General features: G+C 38.3%; 1 pseudogene across 1 annotated transcript; it reads right to left on the bottom strand.

The window, feature by feature from the left end:
* Window positions 1–9,966: 9,966 nt before the first annotated feature.
* LOC311590350 (non-POU domain-containing octamer-binding protein-like) lies at window positions 9,967–11,311 on the bottom strand (annotated as a pseudogene). The gene has a single exon. The product of its transcript is annotated as a non-POU domain-containing octamer-binding protein-like (transcript).
* Window positions 11,312–11,569: the final 258 nt, after the last annotated feature.

Genomic DNA, 11,569 nt, shown 5'->3' with positions numbered 1-11,569 from the left:
TTGTGATCATTATCTTGGAATATTTTTCCCTGCCCTTTACCCTGAGGTAATATCAGTCCTTTTGGGTGAGATGTGTTTCTTGGGAGCAGAAGAATGTTGGGTCTTGTTTATGCATTCACTTGGTTAGTCTGTATCTTTTTATTGGAGAATTGAGACCATTGATGTTGAGAGATATTAATGACCAGTGACTGTTAAGTCCCTTCATTTTGATGTTAGTTATAGTTGAGAGTTTGTTAAGTTGTAATTTTCAAATAGTGTAGTTATCAATTTCCTGTGTATTTTTGTCCATCCCTGTGGGGTGGAATTTTCCTTCTAGTAACTTCTGTAAAGCTGGATTTGTGGATAGGTACTGTTTGAATTTGTTTCTGTCATGGAATATTTTGTCTTCTCTATCAATGGTTATTGACAGTTTTATTGGATATAGTAGTCTAACCTGGCATCTGAGGTCTCTTAGGATTTGCAGGATCTCTCTCCAGGCCCTTTTGTCTTTTATGGTCTCAGGTGTGAAGTCGGGTATAATTCTGATAGGTTTGCCATCATATGTTACTCTGCCATTTTCTCTTTCTACTTTCAATATTTTTTCTTTGTTCTGTTTATTTTCTTTTTTATTATTATGTGGTGGGAGATTTTCTTTTCTGGCCTATTCTATTTGGTGTTCTGTAGGCCTCTTGTATGTTCATATGCTTCTCCTTCTTCAAATTAAGAAAATTTTCTTCTATTATTTTGTTGAAGATATTTCCTGGGCCATGGAGTCAGGTGTCTTCTCTTTCCTCAATGCCTATTATTCTCAGATTTCTTATTTTCATGTTGTCTTGGATGTTCTGTGTCAGGAACTTTTCTGATTTAGCATTTTCTTTGATGGTTGTTTTGAGTTCTAAATTTGTATCTTCAAGTCCCAACATTTTTTCCTCCATTTCTTGGATTCTGTTAGAGAAGGTCATCTCTTTTTTGCTTGCTTTCTTCTCTAAGGCCTCTTGGTCACGTTTTTCTTCTGTGTGTTCCTTTATCATAGATTCCATTTTCATCTTCAGATCTTGATGTTTTTTATTGATTTCCTTCATCTGTCTGTTTGTGTTTTCCTGAAATTCTTCCAGTGCCTCTTTATGTGTCTCTTTTATGTCTTCAACCCACTTGGTTGCATCCTCCTGCAGTTGTTTACAGATTCCATTCATTTCTTCCACTATCATCTTCCTTACTAAGGACTTGAGGTTGTTTTCTTGTATTTTGATTATGTTTTGGTTCTCAGGGTTGTTTTCTTTAGGATATTTAGGATCTGGAGATGCTGAGTTGTTTTGATTTTTGTTGTTTGAGTTGTTATGATCTCCTTTAGTCATTTTGCTGTTTCTGTTGATGGGATGTGGCTTCTGGTGTCCTTTACTGGTTGTTGAGAGTGGATAATTGGTGAATGATTATAGGTCACATACTCTTGCCTGTGAGGATTAGGGACCTTTTCCCTGGAACAGGCAGGTGACCTAGTTCCCACTCCTAGAGTCTTTGCTCTACAACTTAGGCTCTGGGCTGCATCAGTAGAGATAGACTTCTGACTGGTCTTTCACATTAGTGCTGTGAATCAAACCAGCTGTTATGGGGTCTCAGATTGAGTTTGGCAAGCTCAGACTAGGCATGTTGCTCCTACTTGCCTGCACTTCCTGTGGTCCTGTAGTCGTGATCTTACCTGGCTCAGACCCACTGAGCTATGGGCTCCTTTTAGACCAGTGTATAGACACCTCAGGTGTGTCCAGCCTCTCCCTAGAGTGTGGGAGATCCTGCTGGAGCTGTGAGAAGTGACCAAGCTGTGTTCTAACTGGTCAGATCTCCTGGCTCAGTACCCTGATTCCAGCTCCAATTTGCATCCATCCCACCCTGCGGACTGCTTTTACTCTCACTAAGCTAGGTGAACCCAGTTGCATCAGAGAATCTGCCAAGGCTGTGTGAAGTGTCCAATCTGGGTACTAACAGCTCAGATCTTCAATCTCTGACCCCTGTGCTTTGTTCCAATGTGGGCCCATTCGGCCCGTGAGCTGCATGTTGCATGCTGCTTTCTCTGAGCTAGGCGGACCCAGCTGCCCAGTACTCTACATTCAGCTCCAACTTGGGCCTGTTCTACCCTGCAGGCTATGTCCACTCTCTCTCAGTTAGTTGGACCCAGTTATCTGTGTTTCCATGCAGCGTGGGGTCCTCAGCAAATTTGCATGGGGCGGGTGGATGTTGCCAAGGGCAGCTTCCCCTGATTCCCTGTGACTTCCATAGGCCAGGGGCTCTGACACCAACCCACCCACTGAATTCGGGCTTTATCTGCCAGCTGCAGCCTATAGGTGGCTTCCATTCAATGTCTGGAGAATAGATTCAGGACCTCCGTGTTCTGTTGCTTGACCTGGGGCCAGGCCCACCAGTCATCTGCACTGTGTGGGACCCCACTCATCTAAAGTTCTCTACATTTAGCAGTCTAAGGCTCCATTCAAGTTCCTGGTCTTGCTACAGTAAATCAGATACAGTGTTTGCTGGGCGCCACCATCTTGGAACCACAGCATATAGGTTTTTTAAGTACAACCTAATGAGTCCTTGGATTTCACCAATGTCAGTTGTTTTTCTATTTCCATTCCTGATTTTGTTGATTTCAATACTCTCCCTTTACCTTTTAGTTGGTTTCGCTAAGGATCTGTCTAACTTGTTGCTTTTCTCAAAGAGCCATCTTTTGGTTTTGTTGATTATTTGAATTGTTCTCTTTGTTTCTAATTTATTGATCTCACCTAGAAGTTTGATGATTTCCAGCCATCTTTTTCTCTTCAATGATTCTGCTTTGTGTTCTAGAGCTTTCAGGTGTGTTGTTAAGTTGCTAGTATGAGAGATCTCCAGTTTCTTTATAAAGGCATTTTGTGCTATGATATTTCCTCTTAACATAGCTTTCATTGTGTCCAATAAGTTTGGGTATGTTGTGTCCTCAGATTCTTTGAATTCTCAGTTTTTACTTTGTCTTTTTATTTTGTTCCATACTCTGATATCATTGAGTAGGGAGATGTTCAGTTTCCATGACTTTGTAGGCTTTCTGTTGTTTCTGCTGTTATTAATTTCCAGCTTTAATAAATGATGGTCTTATAAGGTAAAGGGATTATTTCCATCTTTTTGTATCTGTTGATGTTTGTTTTATGACCAAGTACTGGTCAGTTTTGGAGAAGGTTCTATGAGGTGCTGAGAAGGAGGAGAATTCTTGTGTGTTTGAGTGAAAATTTCTGTTGTTATTTCAGATCCATTTGATTCCTGATGTCTATTAGATTCATTGTTTCTCCATTTAGTTTCCACCATGGTGGTGTATCTATTGATGAGACTCGGATGTAAAAGTCTCCCATTATTAAAGTGTGGGGTTCAATGTGTGATTTAAGCTTTAGTATTGTTTCTTTTACAAATGTGGGTGCTCCTGTATTTCAGGCATAGATGTTCATAAATGAGAGGTCATCTTGGTGCATATTTCCATTGATGCATAGAAAGTATCCTTCCTCATCTCTTTTGATTAGTTTTGGTTGAAAGTCTGTTTTATTAAATACGAGTATGCTTACTCCAACTTGTTTCTTGAATTTGTTTTCTTGGAATACCTTTATCCATCCCTTTACTCTAAGGAAATGTTTATCTTTATTGCTGAGATATGTTTATTGTATGCAGCAGACTGATGGGTCCTGTTTTTGCAACCATTCTGTTAGCATTTGTGTCTTCATTGGGGACTTGAGGCCATTAATGTTGAGTGATATTAATTACCAGTTGCCATTGTTTCCTATTATTTTTGTTGGTAGTGGTTGTGTGTGTGTGTGTTTCTTTTGTTTTTCTGGATGTGGGGTTATTTATTTCTTTTGTTTTCTTCTGTAAAGAAACACCCCTTGTGCTGTAGTTTTCCTTCTAGTATCTTCTGTAGAGCTGGATTTGTGGTTAAGTACTGTTTCAACTTGGTTTTATCATGGAAATCCTTGTTTTATCCATCTATGATGACTGAAAATTTTACTGGGTATGGTAGTCTGGGTTGGTATCTGTGGTCTCTTGGTGTCTGAATGACATCTCTCCATGCCCTTCTGGTTTTCATAGTCTCTGTTGAGAAGTTAGGCGTAATTATGATAGGCTTGCCTTTATATGTGATTTGGCCTTTTTCTCTTGCAGCTTTTAATATTTTCTTTGTTGTGTATATTTAGTGTGTTGATTGTATGTGGCAGGAGGATTTTCTTTTCCGTTACACTATATTTGTAATTCTCTAGGCTTCTTGTATATTTATGGACATTAGAGAAATTTTCTTCCATGTTTACTGAAAATATTTTCTGGGCCTTTCTGTTGGCAAGCTTCTTTATCTTCTATCCCTATTATTCTTAGGTTTGGCCTTGTCATAGTGTCCCAGATTTCTTGGATATTATATGTCAAGAGTATTTTTTTATCTAACATTTTTGTTGACTGCTGTATCCATTTCCTCAGTCATATCTTCTATATATGATATTCTGTATTATATCTCTTCTCTAGGGTTCCCATTTCCAGGTTTATCTCATACTGTATTTTCTTTATAGCCTCTATCTCCATTTTTTCATCTTGAAACCTTTTATTTATTACCTTCTCCTGTTTGATTGTAGTTTCCTTAAGTGATTTGTTCAATTATTTCATCTCTTTCTTTGTGTATTCCTGTTGTAGTTTGAAAGACTTATTTTCATACTTTAAGACCCCTTTCATTTTCATAACCTCAGAATTGAAATCCTTCTCTTGTGTGTCAGCTGTGATAGTATCCCCAGGGCTTGTTGTTGTGGTGAAGCTGCTGCTTTCTGGCAGTATTAAATGGTCCTGGGCATTGTTGTTTTTGTCCTTACACTGACCTCCTCCCATTGTGATGTCTATAGTTGGAGCCTATGTTCACTGCCTGCTTGTACCCCAGAACTTTCTGTGGAAAAGCTGGATGGTCTGAGGTCAGATCCACTAGTGTTCCTGACTATGGTATTTGCCTGGTGCTAAAACCCACAGACGCTAGTGTTTTTGCAGGACCCAACTCATTCTGTATCCCTGGCAATTGAAGAGCTGCCCACCCGCCAGGCATGTGGCACTCAAGAACATGGTAAGTAGATGCTTAGAACCCCCAGGAGCTTTCTGTGGCTTTTCTGCATGACCTAAGGTCAGATCTACTTGTGTTCCTGAATGTAGTGCCTGCTGGGGGCTAGAACTTACAGGTGCTGCTGTTTTTTGCAATCCAAGGCTTTCTCTGAGACCCAGGATTTCAGAAGCTGCCCACTAGCCAGGTGTGTGGTGCTAGCCTTAGGAGACTTGCTTCCTGTTTCCGTGGAGACCCAGGACTTTGGGTGTTTGACAAATAACCAGAGGCTGGACCCAACATAGCTCCACACTATGTGGAGCCACCTCATTTGTGGTTCCTCAGTACTGGTACTCTGTAGTTCTCATATTTGGTCCTTGAGATCCTTAATAGTCTCTGCTGCCCTGCTGATCAAACAAAGTATTTATTAAGGGCTGCCATCTTCAATCTGTGGATAGATATTTTTAAATTTGGTTTTTGCTTTAAATATCTGTTTTTTTTCATCTATGGCGATTGAATGTTTTGCAAGGTAGTCTTTACTGGCATTTATTGTCTTTTGGCAAAGACTTAAAATGGTAAAGATAGTTTGTATCTAATAAAGTCTAAGTGACTTGTGCATATCTCTTCTCACTGTGGAAAGATGAAACCAGAGTATCACTGAATATTACAAAACAGGCTTAGCTACATAATGAGACTCTATCTCTCATGCAACTACAACAAAATCAAATCAAATAAAATTTAAAAAATGGTTGAAGATAGAATAAGCTTCAAGCAAGTGTAGGAACCAAGCAGTACCAGAAAGCAGAAACACAAAGATAAGAATAGCTTTTGTGGGAAAAAAGTTTCTAGGGATACATTTGATGGATTTTAGTCCATGTCACAATTAGCCTCATTTTAATTTGTGTGTCAGAGAGTGTATATGTATGTGCATACACACATGTGGTGAATGCACACACTGTGAGTGTGCATGAGTGAGAGAACGTATATTATTTTTCACCTCATTCCTTATGCTGGAGCTTAGAGCTAAGTTGATAACCAGAGTACTCCAGCAATCCTCCCTCCAGTGGTAGGGTGACAGAAATGTTGGAAATTTTCTAGTATTTTGAGGAGTGAGTTCTGGTGATTTGATCTCATGTTTAGGAAATACTGTTACCTGCTGAGCCATCTCTTGAGCAGTATAGTTAGAATGTTAATATGAAATCTGTGAACTCTTACCTTTGTTCTCCCCATAACTCGAATTATTTTTCAAATTCTAGAAAGCATAAAATTTGCAGACAAACTTTCAAAACGTTTTCCTTTCTCATGTGGGGAAAGAGAAAGATTCTCTGGATTCATTAATGGGAGTCAGGAACTTGTTTTCTACTGAGGTTTCTAGAATAATAATAATATCTATATCTTCTATAAAAGGTGAAAGACAGTAACTAAACCACTTCATGATCATGGTTTAATTTCATTACTACAATAGAAAGTGGAAAACTTGAAATTAGAATAGCATATTCATATGAAAATTATAGTCAAAACTTAAACTGAAAGATTTATTCCAGTATTTGATTACTCAGTTGTGACATTTTCTAAGTCATTTTGTGTTTAATAATTGATACTATCAACTTAAAGGTATATTTATATAATAAGAACTATTTTTATTTATGGTTGTGAGCCTAGCCTTTAACTGCTTATCCATCTCTCCAGCCCATTAGAACATTTTTTTTAAACACTGCTTTTAATTTTTAGCATTAAAAAGTCCCCTCTGAAATAGCTGACCTCCAAAAGTATAACACAAGGAAAATAAATCACAAAACATTGTTATGATTTTATGGGCTGTAATATCAAGTTTTTCTTGGTCTTAAGAGATTTGTTAACTTCCTGAGGTTTGTATTATTTTGCTTTCCACTTAAGATTCCCATATTACAGTAATCAGAGCTCACTGCCAGTCCTTCTCTGATACCTTCATAAAGAATGTCAGAAAATCCATTAACGTGCATTGTAAGGTGCCGCTTCAGGGTTAGCAAGTGTGTGGAGAAACAGAGAAATACACACAGGATTCCTCTGAGATGTATCTTGAGATCCTAATGTGTGCTTTATTTATAACCATGGCCAGGAAAGATGGAACCATTGTGCCAGTGAAATGGAATAAAACAATTTTTTATAAATATTTCAAATCTCCATTTAACAGTAAATTCATGGCACTTTTTTCTCAGTGATTTCCAAAGGTGGATATATTTGCTCATTTACTCCCTTAAAGTCGTATCTTTGGTTCATTTAGCAAACCACAGTAGTTTTAGTCATGGCTTTCTTTATTTAAAGTTTTTTTTCTGGGTATACAAGCATGTGACCTGTTTGCCTCTAAAATATAGGCTTATAACTTTGTCTTCTTTAATGTTTTCTTATTTTTCAAAATGAATTTTTGTACTTTTTAATCTAATTTAAACTTGAGATGGGTAGACTTAGACCTTACAATACATAAAGGTCACTGGAACACAAAAGGAAAAGGCTTCATATTCTCTTTCATATACAAATCTTAACCTATAATATTTATATGCAAACAAATGTCATATGAGTGTAGGTGTAAAACAGAAATGAAAATATAGTAATATTAGATGTTATAGAAGGATGGAGAGCAGAAAAAAGTAAACAAGAGTCATTAAGGAGGATCTAAAGCTAAATGTATTTCTAGATTCAACTCTGCCCATGGTTTATTTATTTATTTATTTGTATGTATGTGTGTGTGTGTGTGTGTGTATGTGTGTGTGTGTGCGCTCGCGCGCGCACACACACAGAGCCTTAAATATAATTAATAATAAAAGTCTGAAACCCTAAGAAAAGCTCATGGCTTCAAAATTGTCATTCTAATCGTTTGGAAGTTCATTAATATATATAGAGTTTGACAAACATTAAGTGACTAACTTAATTTAAATGCGATATTGTTATGGTGAGTTCACAATAAGTGAATTCTCAATACCATTTCCTATTTGATAACAGGCTGAAGGTTTTTAGTTCAGTTTTAGGTAACATGTCATTTCTGATTTAACAAGAAAGCCAGTCACCACAGCCATTTTGCTAGTTTGAATTGAATATTAAAATTGAATACTCTGACAATTCTCCTTATAAATTACATACAACATCTAATTTCCTAATATCTAAGAGCAAATATCAATACCACACTTTTCACATAATTAGCTTAAATTTCTATTCCTACATGTTGCATTTTCATGGTACTTATTCTTAATGAGATAAAAAATTCCTAACCCCCCAGGAAAGAATACAATCCTCTGAATAGTTCCCTGTAAGAGCTTCCTTAATATTCTGGGTAGTTACATGTAAGAACTTTCCTATTTCTCTGTGTAGTTCCCTGTAAGAACTTCCCTATTTCTTTCATATGTAAACAATCCAAAGATAGCCTAAACACCAGAACTCCTTCATCAAAGGTCAACAACTCAAAGGTCACAGCACATCTGCCCCCTTCTGAAATAAAATTATGAAGAGCTTATCTTAGGTCAGAGAGTCGAATACTTATCCTTACCCAACACTGGCACATGAATTCCATCATTTTTAATCTGTCTTACATTGAATAAGCTTCAGACTCTCTTTTACCCATCTCTGGCTTGCCTTCATATCAACACATGAAGCAGGGCAGTGTCCTTGTGCTCTATACCATGCATTTGTGCTTGTATCAGCTAAAATTGCTGAGACATGAGCTGTGTTAGTCAAGGAAGGAAGGCACAGGCTATAATATAAATGTGTATGTAAAAAATAAAAACTGTTTAATTAAAATAAAAGACTTTTTTTTCATATAGATCACCAGAAGACCATTACACTCATCAGTAAGAAGTGCATATATCAAGCATAAGAGACTACTCATTGTAAGGTATACAATACAAGAAAACACTCAAAAATTGATACATCTCATATTTATGATAACTTTGCTAACAAGACTGGAGACATTAAAAATATAGTTGTTACTTGTCTCTCATTTGTTTCTGTGTTGGCAATAATACCCTTAAATTTTAATTTTATCCCATGCATCCTTATGTTATGAGCATCATTTTGATTTGGAGGACCATCTCTTCAGATTCCCTACTGCCTTTACTTGAGCCACATTTAAAGCAGAAAGGTCTGAAGAAGAGAGTTCATTTAAGGGAATTTAATTATTTACTCTCTAGGATGTTATCTTGAGTTAATAATTTAATTTTCAGGGAAAATATGATATCCTAATTTATTTTTATGGCTCTGAATATATTTTAATAAGGTGATGCTGCATTACTGCTCCATTTCTAAGAAAAAATTCAAATTGAAGGTATCAGGAACAAATCATAGTACAACAATAAAAAATGCACACCATGACTACCAAAGATTGGCAAGGCTAAGAGCTACTGTCATACCTTCAACACAGCAACCCTGTTCTCAAGATTGCACCAGGCCTACGAAGAAAAACTGTGAACAGCAACATCATAGAAAAAAAGGTCACTCATTCTTGGGTAGTCCTCATGCAAGAAAAAATGGAGACATGTTAACACAAGAGTTTTTAAAGATATACTAAGATGAAAGCCTCTAGGAGAAAATCTCTTCCATTGGACATGAAGTGGTAACATGTGAGATATAACAAAACTGTATGTAACATCTGTATAAATTTATCTGAATTCTCACCTGGGAATGAATAAAGGAATTGGGCTAGGCCATTGGAGGATGTTTAGATTTTGTGGTATACATATGACAGTGACCCTGGGGTTGATAGAAACAAATGAAAAAGTAATTAAAACACAGTGGAGGAAGGAAGGAAGGAAGGAAGGATGGATGGATGGAAGGAAGGAAGGAAATAGGAAGGATCAATATTAATGGAGTTCTGAGTCCATTTCCATATCTTTCTCCAGGATTTCAACAATCAGTATACCTCAGGAGTACACCAGACAGACTTGATAAAGCAGTAAACCAGGCTTTGATTTATTAAAAATACCATGCCTCCCTTGCCCTCTGCCTCCAAACACACTCCATAGAGTAGTACAGGCAGGGAAGACCTATCTATTGGGAAGAATCCTCAACACTTTTCCAGGGTAGAATTCTGGTTAGTCCAAAAAGGGCTCTTCTTTTAAGGGTTGCAGGAATAAGACACTGGAACTTTATTTAATAACGGCAGTGTTTATCTGGAGGAAATTCAGCTGTTGGAGCTGGGTGGTTGAATGCAGGAGGAGTTCCACCAATTGCTCCAATTCCTTCCACTGTAGCAGTTTGCCTGAAACATTCAGTTGTTTATTGGGGTCAATCCAAGGATTCCATCTGACATCACATTGGCAGGTCCTGGAGGAGCTGGAGTACCAGTTGGCACAGAAGAGGGGGCATGGCACCTCTATTGTTCACACCTATAGCACCTCCCATGGCTATTTGGACCATCCATATCTCTTGTTCTCTTGCATCAGGGAAGGTTCCCTTGAATCCTTCCTGCTGTTGTCTCATCATTTCTTCTTTTCACCCCATTTCTTCCTTACGACACCTGCACTTCTCTTCCTGCCTGAGTTCTATCTGCATTTGTTTCTGAACCTCCTGGTTATGCGACTCCTTAATTCTCCTCTCCAGAGCTCTTCTTAATGTCTCAACAAATCCTGCCTCATTAACATAACCTGGTGCTCATGCTGTGTTGTCTCCAACTCCATTTCCAGTTTCTCATAAGCATCCTTGATGTTTCAGTCCACTTGCTCCTGCTGTTGCTTCTCCATCTAAATGAGTGCCTCCCAGTGCCTGTCATGCTCATAATCAAAGGACCCAGGCTGTGCAAATCTGGGTAGCTGTTCTTGCTCCTTGTGAAATTGCTGTTTTTTAAATAACCATCTTCTATAGCAGTTCCTCCTCCTCATCTAACTTGTTCATAGGCTCCAGAGTTACAGACCAAGGAAATGTGGTTAGCAAGAAAGAAACTGTACTTCATCTGTCCAGAGCTTTTTGAGCAGCTGGCTTCCCTGAGAACTCAATAGTGCTTTTCCCAGAGGGCCTTCCTCACTCATCCACAAGGACCACACCCTCTCTACCTGCCCAAATACAGAAATGGCTTTTTCCAGCAGTTCGTTGGACAGCTACTGAAGATTGGGGACTGTAAAGGGTGCACTATGACAAGGAAAGTGCAAGCACAGTTGCTTTCCATGGAGTGGCATATTGCCCAGCTTTACTTCAGCCATTTCTGCTTCAGTTCATGTTTCTGAGCAAAAAAAAGTCAAAGCCTTTATCATTATGAATGAAAACATCTTTCCCTTTCCCATACTTATCAAGTTTCCTCATTTCCTCCTCAGAGATAGTACATTGAGTGAAGGTCTCCCCTGGTTTCCTAAATTTTTTTAGGTCAATAGTCAAGGCTTCATTCTGGCCACTGGCCTACTCATTGGTGTCAGTCATTGGAGGAGGTGGCTGCTGTGGCAGAGGCTGTGGCTGCAACTGCTGTGGTGCTGGTGCTGCTGCTGCTGCTGGTGATTCCTGGGGAACATGGTTCTGCCTCTCCAAATTAAAGGCCTTATTGCTCTGTGTTACTGCACCTTTGAC

The sequence above is a fragment of the Acomys minous genome (genome assembly GCF_964271855.1).
Source record: "Acomys minous genome assembly, chromosome: 19".
Lineage (NCBI taxonomy): Eukaryota > Metazoa > Chordata > Mammalia > Rodentia > Muridae > Acomys > Acomys minous.
Note: the sequence above shows the minus strand (reverse complement) of the source record. Positions and strands in the feature narration are given on the sequence as shown.